Here is a 21,026-nt window from a genome sequence, read left to right as displayed (position 1 = left end):
GATATTACTGTTTCTTTAACTTTCGGAATGTTGTTCATAGAACCCGTATTGTGTCATGTTTCGTTCTATGCTGGCTCTGGCAGTTGCTGCTTCTCTCCTGTTCCTGCAGCTGTTCCTGCCCTGGGCTCCCTACGATATATCTTTATGTGCTGTACTCAAATAAAGCAACGTTGAATTTTAGCAGAGGACGTTTCCGAGTGTTCCTGTTACTTTCCCCTGCACTACATTTTGGTACCAGGAGTGGGGTGCTTTTGCTGTCGTCTCTCTACACTGCTTTGCGTTACTGCCTGTCGTCTTTCCGTCATCCGGACTTCTGCAAGCAGCCATGCACGAGGATCATTATGCCCAGGGCCACTGGAATTATGTAGCAGGAGAGGGCCAAATTATTCATAGGGTTGAGTACAATATGCTGCAAGAAAAGGCAAATTATGCAGCATAATGCGGCACATTTGTAATAGTATCACTTCATTATTTAGTCATTTTTAGGTCTCGCCCGACCCAGCGCATGTGCTGGTCTGGCGAGACTTATTGAGACGGCTCCAAAAAGTGCTACCAGGCCAGCCTAGAGCTACAATGCATGTGCGCGAGCGTGCGCGCCACGTTTTACCGCGATTACCTTCACTTTCGCGGCCGCAAGGCCGCTTTGATGTTTGATCGCAATTGCGATCACTTTCACTTTCCCGGCCGCAAGGCCGCTTGGCATAGCCAATAGGTCTCACTTTTGGGACCTTATAAGTATTTAGTTATGCGACTGTTGCATGGCTAAACACTTATAAGGTCCCAAAGGCGAGATCTATTGGCTATGCCAATGCTTGTTAAACTTGGTAACACTGTTGGAGCATTGGTTGCACCTCATTGTATCAATTTAATACCCAAATGTAGTAATAAGCAACAGAAAGGTGACCAGTCCAGCTTTGCCAAGGGACTTCAACTGTGCGGCAGCCTACGTTCCTGCATTTTTATTAACTTTTGAACAGTTTGAGCTAGAAACAAAATGTTGTTTTGTTGAAATCTGCAGATTCTGCGGCAGATGATGGATTATGTGGCAAATGCAGCAAATCTATAATCATGCACAAATCACAGCAGCAGCACAATCGCATAATTCCAGTGGCCCTGATTATACCACAAGTGCATGGAAGAGCCCTGTGGTTGTAGCCAGCAGTGTCGGTTTTTGGCATCGGCAAGCTGGGCTCAGTCCCAGCGCACCAGTATTCAGAGGGGTGAAAAGAACTGTCTGCATAAAAGTCCTGCAAATAGCAACACCTCTCGTAGTTGGCGCCTGTGAATCCACTTAAGGCGCTTCTAATCGTTTTTAACGTGCAGTTTTTGTTGTTTTTAGCACCCTATCAGCCACCTAACTTGCCCTCCCATCTATCTCCGACCCCCTGCGCAAACACATCAACAACCCCATCCCTCCCCAACAAACAACTTGGAACCAGCCTGACAGAGCTAAATGACTCTGCCCAAACTGGGGTGGGGTGGCGTGCCCACCCCTTGGGGTGATATCATTAATTCGATACTGAATAAGGGGTCGCTTTATGTTACATCTAGACGCAGAGCACATTTCTTTTCCAGGTAGAGGGCATGGTAGTCTCATAGATTTAATTGCACTTTCCCAGTTTTACAAGCCACAGGCCATTGAGTCTGTCATAGTGCCAAACTGTTTAAGTGACCATTATCCTTTGTCCTTCTCCCCCAATTCTGGTAAAGATGTGTGATATGCTGTCACTGTTTTAAATCCCCCATTAACACACACCAAAAAATAAGGGGTTTATACGTAGGTGGACTATGGTAGATTCTCAGTGTGTCCTTAAAGAATTACTGAAGGAAAGTGGGGGTCAAGTAATTACCTGCTTAAATTGTGATCCAACCAATTGCTTGTCCTTTGCTATTCTCGGGGGCAGTGGCTTCTGTCTTTGCCGTCTGTAGATCAGCATGCCACAAGTTTTTGCAGGGCTTGGGTAAGCAAACTCACAGTGTCTGGTGCCGTCTACTGGTATTAGCCATGATGGATGCCTTGCTTTAAAATCTATTAAAAAAGTAGTGCTGCACCTTTGCGGGGGGGGTCCTGAAATAGTGCAAGGCCTAGTGCAGAATCACCCCTCTCACCCTCTGTTGAGAGGCTTGCTGTAGGTGAGAAGTGCACACAGTGGTGGCTGGCATGGATCGGAGATGGCGGGGTGAGGGTTGTGGGGCGGTGGAGGGCGGTAAAAAATAAATGACACTTACATCTTCATGGCTGCTGTCTCTCTTCTGTTGTTGCTTCTCTTCCTGATGAATCCTGGAAGCAGGAAGCACACAGGCTCCCCTAACCCTGTCAGCAGCGCCGTGATTGGTCTGAGCACCATGATTTGGGAGTCTGTGCATGTTCTTCATCCAGGCTGTGCAATACCGCCTGGTGGAGAACATGCTAAGCGCGCATGACTGTTTGGCTGGCCCAAGACGGCCGGCCAAATTGTCATGCGCACTTAGAGAGAGCTCACCACTGCTCCCCCTGCTCTTGATTGCCCAGCCCCGCCCCGCCCGCACCTACAACTGAGCCACTACGGAAAGTTAAAATGATAATAGCATTGCATTATCATTTTAATTTTCCATTTTTGCAATGCTGGAAAGCAGTGGGGTGATGCCCCTCCGACTTAGCGGAGGAGCCGCAGCTGAGTGCACAATGCAAAATCAGTTCCTTTTCCGTTTTTGAACAAAGACTAGGAGAATGCAAACTTATTATTACATATGGAAACATTTGTTAAATTCCCAGTTTTTGGTCTTTACACAGTTTGTAGAGGTTCCTGAATCTCCTTTCACTATGCCCATGCAATATTTTCCCTGTGTATAATATTATAGTACAATATTTTCTCCCAAGTTTTAGTATTACGCTGAAACTCGATATGTCATTTTCTTGTGAGTTTGGTGTGAAACTGAGGCCCAAATTTATCAAGAGCTTTCATCGCCCTTATGTCATGCAAGGCGATACAAGCCCTTAAATAAGATTTACAATCGCACACAGAGCCATCTTACATGGCTGTCTGTGGCATAGTAAATCTGGAGTAATGGAAGGCAGCGCAAGGCATTAGGAAGGCGTTCTACCGGTCGAGCGGGGGGGTTCCCACGCCTCCACCTATTGTTTTTGGTGCATTCCCAGATCTGCTAAGATTAGTAAACCTGGGAATGTGTCAAAATGCTACGCCTTCTCCTCATTATTTCCTCTTTCTATGCAGCACACACAGAAAGCGGAAAATGCCCCTGAGGATTGTTTTTGTGCAGAAAGGTGCCTTTCTATACAAAAACAATCCTGCATATAATGCAGACACCCTTGCACCATGACACAAGGGTGCCTACGTTGGCGATTGTCAGCCACAAGTGCACAGGCGCAAAGAGAGCAGGAAGGCACTATATGTTAGTAATTATGGCTCATTCCTGCTCTCTCCGTTTGACGTAGTGTAGAATAGTATTATGAAGACGCTTCCAGGTAAGATTTAAAGCCTTTTATTGAGCTTGAGGAATGAGCCACCAAATCCTGCTGCCAGCCCACAGTTACTGCACCAGCAAACTGTCCAACAGAATGCAACCATGGAGACAGAATGAAAGCGGCACATGCAGAGTATATTGAAATATCACAACACATCCCCCTTACAGAGGAAATAAAAGGAAGGCAGAATAAAATAAGAACAACAAAAGAAACTGTAGAAAGTTAATAAACAACTTGCACAAAAGTTACAAAACATTGCAAATTAAATATAATTATACCCAGTAGAAGTAATGCATTTGATGAAAGAATTAAGACATTTCATAATCCTCATACCTTTTTGGAAGATGACGTGATCTAGGAGGGTGAGATGAAGAGTCTCTGTTGGGAAAGCCATCAGAAGCAGGTGATACATCTGGACATGATGGTGTTCTGCTCGATTTTTCCCGGCCTTCTTGTGTGGCACAATGATGGAATGTGACTTCAGTCTCTTATCATTCAAGTCTAAGGGTTAGAGTAGTGAATGGAGCCTATTTACTAGGCACTTCGACATGATTCTGTGCTCTTCCCCATAGATCAGGGCTCGCACACATAGCCTAGGGGATAGATTCGTTAGTATTAGGGATAACCTGTCCTGTAGTGAGGGTATTTCATGGAGCCGTGCTGAATTCAGGCCTGGTAGGCCTCAAACGGGAGAGACTCCATCTTTTTTTCTGCTCCGGCAGCTTGGGATGCTTCTAGGTCAAATGTAATGTTTTAGTTATGAGGTGTTATTCGCTTGGAGAGAACCGGTTCAGGCCGGCCCTTATCGAAGGATTGTATTTTTCTTCATGCCGAAGACACTACATCAGGCCGGCCGGCTGGGAACGTGTCCTTGGTACGGGGAGGTACAAGAATTTGGTGGGCGGCAGGTTACAGGCCGGAATTTTCCATGAGGAAACGCACCTCTATATTAGTGAAAGTCTGAGGCAGTTACATGTTCAGTCCGTAGGCGGCATCTAGCCGTTAGCAGAAAAGCTACTACTTATTCCAGGGAAGACAGACGCCATCTTAAAGGCGGAGAAGAACCGAGAGACAGATGCTCTCCTAGCAGAATAGCCAGAGAGGAGAGAGTAGCCGATAAGGAAGAGGTCCCAGTGACTCGGAGAAGGGTGATTCCAGGCGAGCCGAGGCACAGACGAGGAGGGAACCTAGATGACCACTGAGTGCAGGCTACATACTACTAAGGTGATGTCGACCCTTTCTTATTAGAGTGTACAACTTAATCTTTCACTTTTCTTTGCAGGTTATGTGTTATATCGTAATGTTATGTGATTGTGTATGTAATGAGTAATAAAGTACCCAGTTTGTAGTGAACCAACATGTGCTGCGTGTTCTTGTATAAGAGGGTAGCCTATTCTTCTAGTCAGCTGCGGCTACATGAACAGATGTTAACCCTGATCAGGTAAGTGGTAACTGAATAAGGGAAAGAGGAGCCCCTCGAACCTGAGAACAGGCTATGCTCGAACTGGCAATCCTTGTGTGATCTGATGAATAGTGAGACTGATTCCCTTTTTGTATGTTATGGTGATCATAGGATGAACTGTCGTATGAGACTGCCGTCTAGGTAGAGAGGTCTGGATTCGTATAGGATCGCGAGGCCGCCACTTGTGATACTGTCGTATGGGCAGAGAGGTCTGGATTCGTGTGGGATCGCGAGGCCGCCGACTGTGCTGAGACTGCCGTCTGGGTAGAGAGGTCTGGATTCGTAGGGGATCGCGAGGCCGCCGATTGTGCTGAGACTGCCGTCTGGGTAGAGAGGTCTGGATTCGTATGGAATCGCGAGGCCGCCACTTGTGCTGAGACTGCCGTCTGGGTAGAGAGGTCTGGATTCGTGTGGAATCGCGAGGCCGCCACTTGTGATACTGTCGTATGGGCAGAGAGGTCTGGATTCGTAGGGGATCGCGAGGCCGCCGATTGTGCTGAGACTGCCGTCTGGGTAGAGAGGTCTGGATTCGTATGGAATCGCGAGGCCGCCACTTGTGCTGAGACTGCCGTCTGGGTAGAGAGGTCTGGATTCGTGTGGGATCGCGAGGCCGCCACTTGTGATACTGTCGTATGGGCAGAGAGGTCTGGATTCGTAGGGGATCGCGAGGCCGCCGGTTGTGCTGAGACTGCCGTCTGGGTAGAGAGGTCTGGATTCGTGTGGGATCGCGAGGCCGCCACTTGTGATACTGTCGTATGGGCAGAGAGGTCTGGATTCGTATGGGATCGCGAGGCCGCCGATTGTGCTAAGACTGCCGTCTGGGTAGAGAGGTCTGGATTCGTGTGGGATCGCGAGGCCACCACTTGTGAGACTGCCGTCTGGGTAGAGAGGTCTGGATTCGTGTGGGATCGCGAGGCCGCCACTTGTGATACTGTCGTATGGGCAGAGAGGTCTGGATCCGTATGGGATCGCGAGGCCGCCGATTATAAGAGGTCTTGGTATGCATAGTAGGAATCCCCTGTCCTTAGGTGGTAGATATATGTGGTTGCAGGATTGTAAATAGGTTCTAGGGAGGGGGTAACGTTCTGGCTGGGTTAGTGAGGCTCTGATGAGCGGGTTCTATCTGATCCGAAAACCCAAGCAGAACAGATGGAAACATAGATTTATCACCTTGAAACTTCACCAACCGAGACATACTCCATTTACCACCATCATGTACAGTGACAACATTTTTGTAAACTGCAACAATAACAAATGGTCCCATGTAATCAGAAGCTCCTTTCCCATGCCAGCGTGGTCTCTTGACAAGTACCCATTCTCCAACCTTTTAACCAATTAGGATTAAGCTTAGATGGAGCGGTCCTGCCACGCAATATTTGAAAAGGGGGAGCTTTGCAAAATGCAGTTAACAGTGGTGCGATGAGCCCACCATGTGTCTCTCAAAATTCCTTTTAAAGGCAGTCTCGACACCATAGCTCTCTGCACACATGCCTTGACTGCTCTATTCATGCGTTCTGCCAATCCATTGGCTTGAGCCGAATATAGAGCAGTTCTCTGATGCATTATACCATACTCATTCAAGAATTCATGCATTTCCTGTGAAACAAACTGGAGACCATTGTCTGTTACAATGTACTTGGGAACTCCTTCAGTGGCAAATTCAGACTTAAGAAAATCAATCACCACCCTAGTACTCACCGAACTGACACACCTGGTGGAGACCCATTTGGAAGAATAATCCACTAAAAGGATCACAAATCTGTCACCAGGGCCTAATAGCTCGAAAGGACCCAACAGATCTAAACCCAGTTTAACCCATGGTTCCTTGGGCACATCAACAGGAGAATGTGGAGGATTGTTGATGACTCGGGACTTATCACATGAACCACACTCAAAGCACTCTTTAACCACTTTCTCAACTTGTCCATCCATTCTTGGCCACCAGTACCTTTCTCGCAAGCGAGACTTAGTAAGACCTCTTCATAAGTGTGCTTCATGAGCCAAATTAATCAACTTTGATCTAAGTCCTTCTGGAGGAATCACTCTTTCTCCCCGCATGGGTTGTCCATTGAAAAGGGTGAGTTCACACCTGACCGCCCAAAAGGGGAGTATACTGTTTGCTGTTCGGCCAACCTTCAATAACGAAACGTGTTAATGTAGGAAACAAGGGATCCTCTAGTCTGGAACTCTCCCATTCATCTTCTGAAATGGTAGACTCCTTAAACCAAGCAACACAGGAAGTATCATTGTCAATGAAGTTCTCAGTGTGCTCAACGGGCAATCTTGACAAACAATCTGCCACTATGTTGGCCGTGCCAGGGAGATATTCCACAGAAAAGTTGTACTCTTCAAGACCTTCACTCCAACGCTTCAGTCTAGGAGTAAGTCTTTCACCTTCAGTAGAGGAGAACACTTGCACTAAGGGCCGATGATCAGATCTAACCAAGAAAGGAATGCCCCATAAATAAAACTTGAAATGCTTGATACCCTACACTATAGCCAAAGCTTCCCTATTCAAGGCAAGGGTACTGTTGTTCAGGTTTTTTTAAGGCTCTGGAGGCAAACGCCACAACCTCTTCTTCTCCACACTCCATTTGTGAAAGTACAGCCCCAAGACCACTCAGACTGACATCAGTAGTAAGAATTGTCTTCTTCTTGGAGTCGAAATGACCCAAGGTAGGCATTTTGCCAATAGTTTGCTTGATAAGATTGAAGGCAGAGGCACACTCAGGGGACCACGCAAAATGCACACCTTTTCTTAGTAACACTCTGATGGGTTCAACACTGGAGGCAAAGCCTTGAATGAATTTAGAATACAATTCTGCGAGACCCAGAAAGGACCTAACCTGCTCCTTGTCCGTTGGGGTTGGAGCATCAATAATACTTTAGCTAAGTCTAACTTCGGTTGAATGCCCTCCCCCGATATCACATACCCTAAGTATGTTACAGAAGACACACCAATTTTATACTTCATAAGATTGACGGTTAAACCACTGTCAGCCAGCTTGCGAAGAGTGCTTCTCAAAGTTGCATCGCGCTCAAAATCGTTCTTGCCATGAATTAAAATGTCATCCTGGAAAAACATGACATTGGGAACTCCTTTCAAAACCAATTTCATTATCCGTTGGAAGCAAGCAGCCGCGGAGGCTAATCCAAACGGCATTCTGATAAATCGAAAGGTCCCCAGTGGTGTGACGAACGATGTGAGGTGTCTGGAATCCAGATGGAGGGGAACTTGATGGTACGCGGAAGATAAATCTAGAACACTAAAGACTTTTGCACCATCAAGTATGGTAATCGGTTCAGAGATATTAGGAAGGGGTGGACGATCGACCCATATCCATTTATTTAGGCTTCTCAAGTCCACACACATCCTAATACTCCTCCCTCCATCCTTAGGTGCCAAAACCACTGGGGCCAACCATTCTGAGGATTCGATTTCCTCAATGATATTGTGGGAAACAAATCTTTTTAGTTCGCATTCAAGAGGTCCCAACATCATATTGGGAACCTTTCTGACTTTATGCACTACTGGTATAGCCTTTTCCTTGAGTATAATTTGGTGCTCAAAATTTTTAAGTAGACCTAAATCATCAGAGAAAACTTGGGGAAACTAATCAAAGAACTTATTGGATGATACATTGTGATCCACTAACATTACTTGTTCCGAGGGACATCTAGCATTAGGGTTCAAAATTATGCCCAAGTCTCTTTGGTGCCTCCATCCTAAGAGGTTGTCACCACGTTTTGCCACGTAAATTTTCCCAATTGTTTCTCTACCCTTAAAAAGAATTTTCAAAATAACATAACCTGTTACATCTATATGTGAACCTCCATAACTTACAGGATTAATGTCAGGAGGAAACAGTTCGAGATCAGGAAAAGTCTTGTCCCAAATTTCATTCCCAATCATGGTAAATGGAGAGCCTGAATCAGCCAAAACGACAAACAATTTATCCCCAATCATCACGTCACATTCAGGCATATGAATATGCTCAGCATCTACCGCACCATCATTCCTTACACTTAACATTGTCGTTTTGGTTGAGACATTAGTTCCAACATTCTCATGTGTGACCTCAACAGTGCGTACCCTCCCCCCAGATTTGAATACTCTTGCATAATGGCCTTTGATTCCACATTTTAGACAAGTAGTATTTCTAGCATAACATTGAGGATAATTGGATGAATGATTGTTACTACCACATCTGTAACATTTCATTTTTGATAAGTCTGAAAATGTCCTTGGTTTAGGACCGCGGACAACTTTGGAAACACTATCCACAGATTCATGAGAATTACAAGATTCTTTTTGGGTTACTTCATGAATGCTGCTAGGTGTTGGAGTGTCATCTGAAGTAGTTTTCTGAGCTTTCATTTCTTTGACCCAACCAGACGTATTTTCCATTCCTTCAACAATGGCTACAGCTTCTTTGAGTGAAGGATTTTTAGAAAGAAGTTTTTCTTGCACTCTGGAGCTGTTAGTACATCTAACAAGTTGGTCACGAATCAGTGAGTCAGTTAAATCACCAAATTCGCACGTGCGAGCAAGAGTTTTGAGTGACACTACATAGTTGCCCACTTTCTCATTGTGTTCCTGGACTCTCATGAAGAATTTGTGTCTTTCTAAAACAACATTGATACGCGGTCCAAAATATTTTTCCAACATTTTCATGGACATATCAAAGACATCTGAAGGTTCACCACTTCCTTCACCAATAGGAATTACGCCAATGCTTTCATAGATATTGCGTCCTTCAATCCCTAGGTTATGGAGAAGGATTGCTTGTTTCCTGTAAGCTGAAAATTTCTCTCCACCAATTGCAACTAGATAAAAATCAAATAATAACTTCCATTGTTTCCAGGGTAAAAGCGGTTCGCCTTTTTCACAGAGAAAAGGAGGTGGTTGACTTATTCGGTGAAAAGTACCACAGGTGAAAAGTACTACAATTGTGCAGTTAAGGGAAGAGAAATTGTGCTAAACAATTTGCAGATTTGACGGTATTGAATTAATGTATGAGACAAACAAGCAATATACTTTTCAAGTTGGTCACTAGAAGACCGAGTCAATAAAGTGTTAGCCGTTTCCTTATTTGCCAAACAGTTGTAGAATAGTCAATGTTGAGATAAATGTAAGAGCAGAACAATGCACAATTCAAACGTGTCACTAGATGGCAGTGTAATCAACAAATAATCGTGAGAACAGTTTGTAATACTTTTTTTTTTTTAAGAGGTTTGGTATGACGTAGATCGAAAATAAGAGAGTCTTTAACAAAGTAGTAGGTAGAAAAAACATTCAAAATGTGTATCAGAATTGTCTGTTAATCCAGATGTAGGCAAAGGCAGCTTTTACTGGAAATCGGTGGAGTAATACCTGAATTTCTCAGTTTTTAGGTCGAGGACCGTTCGGTCTGCCGAAGGCAGAACCGGAAGTCGGAGATTTAATGTTTTGGAGAAGAGGGGCTTGAACCCGCCCCTCTTCTCCCCTCTTCTCCATTGGCTGGCCTCTTGAATGCTGGCCAGCCATTGGAGAAGAGGCTTTGTCACTCCGAACAGGCCCCGTCCTTTTCGGATTCGGGGGCGTGTTTTTTCGTTACTTTTCTAATTATCTCCTCCAGCCAATGGCAAGAGGAGAGAAAAAGAAAAACACGCCCCCGAATCCGAAAACGCCACTGCGTTTCTCCGAGGCATTTCTGCTTCGCCTCGGAGAAAGGCGGTGGTGTCTTCCGGTGCCCTCGGCTTGTTCCTCTTTACTTGTTGTGGAAAGCAGGAGCTCTCCACGAGCCAGTCAAGGTAGTTTATTCGAAACTGGATGGAAATTGAAGCTGAACAGACAAAACGGAAGTTTTAATCATCATTGGTAAATCCGATCTTTGGCAGGACACATACCGGCCAACAGAAGTTGATTCCTTACCCATGCAGTCTTTCATGGTAAAAAGCCTTGTAGAAAAAAACCGATAATGCTCTCTCTATCGCGAATCAGATTTCCTCTGTAGTATCCCCATGTGTTTTTTCACCTTAAAGTCTTGAGGAAACTGCTGCCTTTCCAGCCTGAGGATGGGAAAAAAGCTGCTGTCACGGCGATCGCGGGCTATGGATCGGATTATGCAAATTCGCTGTCCCTCGGCCTGCTATCCACACTCTTAAACTTCAGTTGTTTCAAAATGTGATAAACAAAAACGCCAAATAAAAAAGGAGTAAATGATAAATGAACTCTAAATTGATATACTTCATCTTTAAATATATAAAACGTAAAAAATATTTATTGAAATTTTCGAAATGTCCACATATGCGTTGGAATCTCGCATCTCCATCACTCCATGTTTCATTGACGCGTACAAAATGCAAGTACATTTCATTTACGGCACCAGCAATGTAAAACCGTCCTGTGATAATGAAAGGTGCTGAATGGAACTTAGCGCAGCCGGCGGTGACGGCTTCCTGTTGACAGATGTAAACAAGAGGGCTCGAGCCGGGGTTAATCAGGTGCCTGTTGGCGCTCCGTGTGATTCACTGTAATGCTGCAGCAGCGGGGCGCGTGCAGAGGCGGGGCTGAATCTGACGCCGGCACGGTGACCTACTTTTCTAATGGGACGTGTTTCCCGGAAAGCAGTGGTGGTGCGGCAGACGCTGCAAGTGTAGGACAAGGGCGGTCATTTACTTTACTTTGCGATGCTACCTGCCCCTGCCCGGCCTTCCGATCCGAACCCAACTATTCAGTGTTTCAAGGTGGTGGGTAACAGATTGTGAACGGCAACATGCGCTGTTCCATTGAGAGCGAGGATGCTTTGTGCTGTTCGATTTGCAAAATCTTCATTGGAAAAAATTATGTTTTGGAAAGTGATGCAGCCATTTCTCAAACCTGCATTCTGTGGGGTCTCATAGGTTGTGAATGTGGTGTGGCACTACTATTGTCTCCCTCATTGCATTTGCACCCACACACAGAGCCATCTACACACACACACTGATTAAGCTATTGACATTGTAAATAACAATGCCGTTTCTTTACATGTTTTAAAAACAAAAATAATGTCATGAGCAATGCCAATAGCTCTAACTTTTCCAATGCCGAGACCATTGCATTGTAAATGCTTGTTCCCAATATGCGATGATCAGTTGATCATGCTGACGTTCCGATGAGTCTCCGTGTGTGTGGTTGTCAGGGTAACAGTGACAAACAAAATGGCGGCAAGCACGCACGTAATTCGGATGTACGTGACGTGCGTGAAGACGTGTGACGAGGTTCAGCACGTCTCGAGCTATGTCTCGAGCTACACACCGCAGAAACCGGAGAAAAGCTTCAAAAATGTCCCAGATTGGCAAAAATCATCAGAATGGGATGGGAATCATTGGAGGCGGTTCGTCGATGGCGGTGGAACGACACTGCTTCACAGGTCTCACTACAACTTGACGTGAGGTGAAGTCATCCGTGGGTTCGCCGTGGGTTCGTCGATAATGGGTAGAGGTGGTGGCAACTTGACCCCAGCAAGTTTCCTTCGTCGCCAGTATTATGAAGAAGCTTCCAGGTAAGATTTAAAGCCTTTTATTGAGCTTGAGGAATGAGCCACCAACTCCTGCTGCCAGCACACAGTTACTCCACCAGCAAACTGTCCAACAGAATGCAACCATGGAGACAGAATGAAAGTGGCGCATGTAGCTTACTTTGAAAGATCACAACACATAGAAAGTTGTCTTGCTGCGTAGTGCCAAATGTTGATAAATCTGGCCCCCAGTGTGTGTTGGGGGCCTGAAACTGCACTCACCTGACGCCGCCGACACCCTGACACTTCTTGCTGCACCTCGCCTGGGCTGCTCACGCTGCTGGTCTCTCCCGCCGCCATCGCTACCGCTGGCCGCTGTGGGGGGAGACTACAGCTCCCAGAGTTCCCGGTACCACTTCCGGGTGGAAACGAGCTGCGCGCCCGGAGGCGCATAAATTGCTGAGGCTCCCTCCGCGTCGCGGGACGCGCGCGGGCGACGCCGGGAGAAGCCCGGGACAAGGGCGGGACCGTCTGTGGCCGTCGGAGGCCGGGCCGGGCCACAAATCTTGGTTCCTGAGTCATTTCCAGAACACTGTTATACCCTCAAGAGGACAAGGAGAGATAAGTAGCAGGGGGCAATTTTTGTGGCTACACATTTCTGGCGGACAAAACTTGTTGTTTCTGGTAATATTGGACTATGGTAAAACCGAAAAAACCCCAGAGTAGACCAGGGGGAGGAGCAAGGGGAACCCTTGACGCTTTTATAACACGGGCAGAATCCTTACTCTCACACGAAATATTATTGACCGAGCGGAGGCTATCTCTTGATTCCCTCCTGGCCCACAAACGATCGTCACTGGGAGCAATCGCTGAATGTGTCACACCTGGGGGGGGCACCCTTGAAGGTCAGAACACCTTAGCTAATAGCAATAGTAATATCCAGCTTGTGACTACAGCGTTAGTTCATACTCCAACGGTAGTCGAGGGGGAACAAGAGGTAATAAGCTTGGAGGGGTCTATAACCCCCCCATGTAAACATCATACTTCTCCATCAAGTTCAAATAGGGTGGTGTCACCAGCCCCGGGCATCAGGGAAAATAGAGCCGAAGTTCAAGCCGGGAACGCCACGGGGGTAGAGAGAGATCCTGACAGACCACTAGGGAGAGAAAGTGAAGTGATTACCCGATCGAAAAAAACATTATTAGGGACAGTCCCCATCCCAGTCTCTGGTCCTATTACGAATACCAAGTCCCTGCCAAATGTACACCGTAAAGGTACCGAAAAAGCCAGAAACGTTAATAAAACCAAAAAAGGTATACCTAGGAATGAGCCCATAGCCACCGAAGACACAAGATCGCAATTTACTTGCACACAATGTGAATCTTGTTCAACTGTAGTTAGAAAGGAATGGTTAACGGAAGCAATGAAAGTAATAGAATCCAATATAGAAGCCCTTCTAGTCAAACACTTGGCCCCCCTAGCAGATCATATTAACAAAATAGAGGGGAAAATAATTAGACTATTGGACGCACAAAATAGGGATCAGCCGGTGGCCCGAATTAATGCAAGTCAGGAAGGGCCGAGGAAGGATCTGCGTCCAGACAGCGCCGACTTAAACAATAGTAGGCTGGCAGGGAGCAACACGAGAGCTGCCACTATAGTGAATAAGGACAGAGTTACACCCCCCATCACTGCAACCCCTAGATCACAACAGGAGGGTAAGAATAGGGGGATGGTAACAGCTCACAGTCCTCCTGATGCACAGACCAAAAGTACCCCGGGTCTTCAGACATTGGACTTGCCCCCAGCCTCCTGCCTATACACAATAATCCTAGCGGGAGTTCCAGCCCAAAACCCCGACAGAGAAGAATCGACAAACTCCCTGATAAACAAAACTAAGCACTGGTTACTGAATAACGTTAGGGGAGTTAATACAAGGAACACTCATATTCTTATGGCTAGAAGGGTAGCTTGGGTAGGACCATCAGAGAAAAAATTTTCAGGAGATTGCGTGGTTGTTAATTTCAGAGACCCGCAAATGGTAAAAGAATTACTGGCTTTTAGTTGCGGGTTCTTTGATGGTGGGTCGACAATTAAAATGCTCCCACTTAATTTTTTCTATAGGGACTACCGAGCTGAGCAAAGACAAACGAACTGGAGAAGAAGGGAAAAGCCTACCACAAGAATTAATAGCCCGTGGGCTGGCCCCAATCGGTTCACCCCATTATGTGAGAGAACAGTGATGGATGAATTGGACTGACTGGCCCATGAAGAGCTTTTAGAGCCCCTTTCTCCCCTAGCCAATTTAGAGTACAGGGAAGGCTTGGATAGTACGGGAAACACTCTAGAACTATCCCTCAGGCGAATTGAAACCTCACCAACTCCTTTAGTTACCAGCGTGGTTATAGGAGAGACTCGTCTTGCAGGGTCCCTCGACCTAAATCAGCTCACCCTAGCAAGGAGGCCAACAAATCACGAGGAGGAGGAACTTAGGGTGGTTTCTTGGAACATCGCAGGATTATCTTCCAAGTTAAAAAATAAGGAGTGGTTGGATTTCAGCCAGAAATTCCATATCATCTGTTTGCAAGAGACATGGGAGACAGATAGTAGTACCGTACATCTAGAGGGATACAAAATGTTTTTCGTACCGGCCCGGAAATCTAATATGGGAAGAGCGAAAGGTGGACTAATCATTTATGTGTCTCTCAAACTACAAGGATCCTGGGAGGTTATGGGCTGGAGTTCGGATCATCTACAGGGTATTTCTTACCGCAGGAAGGGCTTAGGTTTTGTCTTATTAAATTTTTATAATGCAGCCCAACCAACGCATAGATTGAATGAGCTCGAGGATAGATTATCAGATTTACACGCTGGAGGATTCAACCCCCCAACCCTGATTCTGGCGGGCGACTTTAATTGTCACCAATGCCCACACTTAAAATGGGAAGGGGCTAAATGGGATTGTTGCCCCTCTACCAAGGACTGGCACCTAGAACACACACTAGAAGGTAGCAAACTTGGTAACATCTTGGGCTCATATGATTTGATCCCCACGATGGAGTTAATTAAGCTTACTCACTCTAATGTGATTAATCCGACGTTTAAAGGCAGAGGGAGGGACACCATCATAGATTTTATTTTTATATCAAATGATCTTAAACACAGGATTGTAGATTTTAGTATACAAATTAGTATTTTTAGTGACCATAACCCCCTGGTGCTGTTATTAAGGGTTGAGGATGGACCCGCTAAGGCAATGGCCAGTATGACAAGGGGCAAACTAGATGCAATCGATCAAGGCAGGCGCATACGTTGGTCGAATATAGATGGGGAAGTATTTTATAAAAATCTTATTGCAACCCCCGATAGTGGGATTTGGACGTGTCTAGACCCGGATGTGAAAGGAAAAAAATTGATAAATGCCTTCATAAATATGGCAAAGGAAATCGATAAGTTACTCAGGGCTAAAGCACCATCTACGGCCAACAGTCAACCGAAATGGTTTGATAAAGCTTGCTCTAGTGCCCAAAAAGAATTAAAACGGGCACTCAAAAAAGTACCGAAAGATAAAAGCAGGATCTCGGAATGTAGGGCCCAATACAAGCTGGCCATAAAAAGGAGGAAACAAACTATCCAATCTGAGGCTTGGGGGAATCTGAAGGAGGCAGGGGAGTTGAGAGACATGTCTAAATTCTGGAAGGTGATTAATGACCCAATTTTCCAGACATTAAATAGTGAGAAGATGGTCTGTAATATCCTCCCAGATGAATGGGTCTCTCATTTTAGCAAGCTATACAATCATGCCAGTGATTCAACCCAATCAGCCACAGATGTGGGGACTCTGCCAAATTCATGGGTAGAGTTCACAGTGGAGGAAGTCAAAAATGGAATTTGTGCCCTGACAAGAAATAAGGCCCCGGGGCCAGATGGGATTCCTCCAGATCTATTTTTATCGCAGGTCGAGCTGTGGGCACCTATATTAGTAAGAATTTTTAATACAGCCGTGGAAGAGGGACTGCCAAGGTCCTGGTCAACTGCCCATATCGTCCCCATATTTAAAAAGGGAAATAAGAGTAATCCACAATGTTATAGACCGATTTCCTTAATTGATGTGTCTGCAAAAGTGTTAGGGAAGGTGATATTAAACCGTCTCATGGACTGGGCAGAGGAAAAAGATATCGTCACAGACACCCAGTATGGCTTCAGAATGGGCCGCTCAACTACTGACCAATGCCTCAATCTATATAACCTGGTCGCTAAATACACGGTTGCTGGCGAAGGTACAGTCTTTTTAGCTTTTATGGACTTAACAGCAGCCTTCGACCGGGTTAATCGAGGGAAATTATGGGAGATTCTAGAGTTGCTAGGGGTAGATTCGAGCTTGTTATTTATTTTAAAATCATTGCACTTTAGTACCACAGCTCAGGTCCGGTATAGTAACGAGGGGAACCTAACGGACCACTTTTCTTGTACAGGGGGCGTGAGACAAGGCTGCATCTTGGCGCCTTTCTTGTTTACATTATACATAAACGGTTTGGATAAGGCCCTGTGCACATTGGGAGTGGACTGCCCGAGAGTCGCAAGTAGAAGTATCCCGGTCTTATTGTACGCAGATGATGCAGTACTCCTCTCGCGTACAGGGAGGGGTCTGCAATCTCTTATAGATGGCTTCTGCGATTTTATGGCAAACTTAGATCTATCCCCTAACCTCACAAAATCCTACATCATGGAAGTAGGAAAAAGACCAACCAAGAATTTTATTTGTAAAATTGGGGGACACAAACTAGAGAAGGTCGAGGTTTTCAATTATTTAGGGATTACCTTCGACAAACATCTTAATTTTAGAGCACTAGCGACTGATAAATGCAAACAGCACGCGAGCATCATGGGCTCAATCATGAATCGTGCTACAAGACTAGGTAGATGGTCAGTGCTGGAAATATTGAACTTATATAACTCAATTTGTTGTTCTAAAATTATTTATGGGAGTGAGGTCTGGGGATTTAGAAATGTGGACTCTATACAACTAGAGGAAAACAAGTTCCTTAGGAGGATCTTGCAGGTTCCCCAAAGCACACCAGCCCATATTATTCACGAGGAGCTAGGGATCCCGTATATCTCTGACAGATTAAGCTTTAGGCCGTTACTGTGCTGGATCAAAATTTGGACCAACCCCGAAGCAAGCCTAAGCAGAGAAATAATAACAGACTGCATTAACAGGGAAAAAGGTCATAAAATTCCATGGCTTAAATATGTTCAGGATAAACTGGAGTGGCTGGGATGTGCAAAATATTTCAGGGAACCGTCAACATTAACACCTCAGTTAAAGGGCATTCTAAAGGCAGAATATATGAGGCGGATAGCCTGTGCCAGGGAAGATAGCGAAATTCTGAAAGGGTCAGTGAGGTCTCATATATTAACTAAATCTGTTGAAGGTCTCGAACCCTACCTGGCACTAATCCATAACAAAAATGATAGATTTTTAATGACCAGATTTAGACTGGATCTTTTACATCACATTTTAGCAGTTCCCGCGGGGTACACGAAAGAAATTGGTACAAAGGGTCCCTGTGGCTGCGATCTAGGATCTCCACAGGATACCCTACATTTTGTATTCTTTTGCCGTTTTTATGAATATCCGCGGGCTCTTTTTTTAAAATCCATCCTAAGGGCGAATAAATTTACCCAGGTTAGAGTAGCCCTTTTATACTTAAAACTGGCTGTGGAACCCTTCACACTGTTCTGTATCGTAAATTTTTTAAGACTAGCCGCGAAACTGAGGAAATCTAGAGGGGAGATGTAAGTGAGTTTATTTGCCGGGCGCTGTAGGCATCCGGATTAAAAGGCCCCCCGCACGATAGTCTTACATTGTACACAGAACAGGAGATGATTTATGGAGATTACACAAAGGATGAACTGTAATGTTTACAGTACCTGGGACGTTATAAGATGTTTGTTTTAATTAGGCTACGGCTTATTTTTAATGTGATTGATCTTATATGAACTACGATCCTGTATTTTATTCACTGTCATAAGTTTGGTATTCCCTACCTGTACAGATGTCCTCGCACTGCACTTTATAACTTTTAACATGAAATTTAGTCTTAATCCTGAGCCTAACTGATATCCTGGAATGGTCCATCAGATATGTTTTCTTTTTTAACTTTTTTAGATGAAATGTTCAGATTACTATATGTGAAATGTGTAAATACATTGTTCTTGTATGGATGTTTTAATATCCGAATAAAGATACTTTTGAGTGTGTTGTGCTTTCTACGTTTTCCTTACAGCTATGAAACTGAATGGATGAAAGATAGAGCACATTAGTGCCATTCACATACAAAAGACATAATTGCAGTGGCCCTGTACAAGGTTTCGTACAACATTTTTTCCACATGGAAAAGTTTTTAGGTGAACATGTAAAATTTTCATTATGAAAGTCTAGATTTTCAACTGAAAGTTCAACTGTGTAGAACTTCACTATAGCCACATAGTTTTTTCTGCGGACGGTCCTAAGATCCCCCCTCACCCCCCAAATCTAGAACACACCTGTGTAACCTGTAACTGAGGGGGAACGAGGGAGCACCTTAGTAAACATTGTGGATAGCTTTGCTAAGAAACGTATGTAGTATGGTTTCTAGGTATTTGTAACCAAAGTATCATCTGACATAAATATTATGTGCTAAAGGCCATTAACAAAAATATTAATGTCTTTGCAAATGATGCTTAGGACAAGATATCTATGCCAGAAAATATTTTGTGAATGATCTTCTGACATACAACCAGGAACAGGAAGGGGACCAATAACCCAGTTTTATCAGATAGTTAAGTCCAGTTATTATCATGTCTGCTATTTGCTAAGTGCACATCAAGCTCAGGAAAAGATAAGCAGTTAGGTGCTACCATCTTCCACTTCCTGGATGCCTCCATTGCCTTCAGTTCAGTTGGCCATATAGGCAACCATCAGCGGAACTCAATACAGTTTGGGAAGATCCATTGACTAAACAGTCCACCCTTTAGAGAGGAAAGCCCAGAACTCACTTATTTGTATGTGTTTATTGCTTAAGAATATCAACAGCACTGACTGTGTACACAGGATAGGGTAGCTGTATATAAGGGCATTGACAATGAAGTCAGTAAACCACCATGGAAAATAAAGGGAGATAGAAGATAAACCAAGAGTACAGAACATGCCAGTATATGCTATAGGTCATATTTACAGCCTTTATAGAATGCCAATATCCCTACAGTTTGAGTGGTTCACATGTCACAGTGGCTCAGTTTTGCAAGAGGTCACTGTGTCACAGAAATAATGGCATTCTGCTCCGGCAGGTGGGGTATGATCAATAGATCTGCTGGCCAAGAAAGGATATTAAGGGTCTTCCTACAGATAGTCCTGGATCTGTGGGACATTGGTTTCAGTAGGGTCGGTGTTCCTCTGCAGGGTACTAGGAGGACCAACACCCTTCATCTAAAGGATGCTCATGGGAGTGGGTGGGTGAGCACAATGCAATGCTAGGATAAGGAGAGAGAGGTAGTTCACGTACAGTATGAAATCATTTGATGGAAATAGTGGAAGGCAAGTTTATGACTGGACTTAGAGACCATGGTGAGAAATGTACACTGAGCATTGTTTTGGACACAGAGCAAGCAGGCCTGGAGGTAAAGCAAGAAGGTTCAATGGATGCTGAATAGAGCGCTGGCCTCAACATTGAGGAGATTTCCAAAGATGAGACATGATCAGTGGCCCAGATTTGAGCGGTAATCAAGCGTTCAGCAGATGGAAGGAGAGTCTGGGTGTATCTCGAGGATGTGGATGTGGTGAATGAAAGCAGAGCACATAGTTAAAAGAAGAAACACTTTTTGGGCAAAAATCTGGACTGTGATAAAATCCACAGTTTCACCAACAAAAATCTTTCCCATGAGTGGAAAAATTGCAGGAAGCCTTTTTGATATATTAATAAAGAATGCAATAATTCTGCCACAGGATATTGTTGTTAATGATATTCTGAAGTACACCTCTCATTAACCTTCTGTGAGCTTGTGAATATTTGATTTTAATTTCCATGAGTCTTTAAAGAGCAATGTTGTTCTACTGTTTCTGTGTTCGGTTTGTGAGCTTCACACCATACGAGAATGGCATTGGGTGGGATTCAGGTGAGAAATGGTATCGAAATGTCAGCAAGGAAGACAGTGGGGTGGGTGTGTGGCTTCGCCGAGCAGCAAGATGGCCGCTGGCTGAGAGGGCTCTGCAGGCCGACAAAGGTTCCTTCACTTATCCGGCCATCATCGTGGCAATCGGAGGGATCCCCACTGTGCAATACACCCGTAAGCCAACTGCGGACACCCTTAGTACGAGCCTGGAGCCCTGTGATTCTCCGGAAGTGAATTGCGGGAGTGCTGCTGCTCGAGAGGCCAACACACCTGGCGGGACTGGAGAATCGTGACCCACTCCCGGGTGACCATGCGCTGCGCTGGCCCTTCGTGTCTGCCCAAAAGCGGCTGATATACGGAGCGACATGATCCGGAGGCGGCTGTCTCCCCATGACTGGCTGACTTGTGGGACAAGGACCGGACTGCGCTGGCTGAAATGGCTGTGACTGTAGAGATGCATGTC

The 21,026-nt window shown here is 45.1% G+C and overlaps 1 protein-coding gene across 3 annotated transcripts in view; it reads left to right on the top strand.

Annotated features, from left to right (window-relative positions):
- The window catches only part of LOC146799520 (cytosolic phospholipase A2 delta-like), a 146,669-nt gene that overhangs the window by 31,450 nt on the left and 94,193 nt on the right, over positions 1–21,026 (top strand). The gene's annotated exons all lie outside the window — the stretch shown is intronic.

Source organism: Triturus cristatus, chromosome 9 (genome assembly GCF_964204655.1).
Source record: "Triturus cristatus chromosome 9, aTriCri1.1, whole genome shotgun sequence".
NCBI classification, from domain to species: domain Eukaryota; kingdom Metazoa; phylum Chordata; class Amphibia; order Caudata; family Salamandridae; genus Triturus; species Triturus cristatus.
Note: the sequence above shows the minus strand (reverse complement) of the source record. Positions and strands in the feature narration are given on the sequence as shown.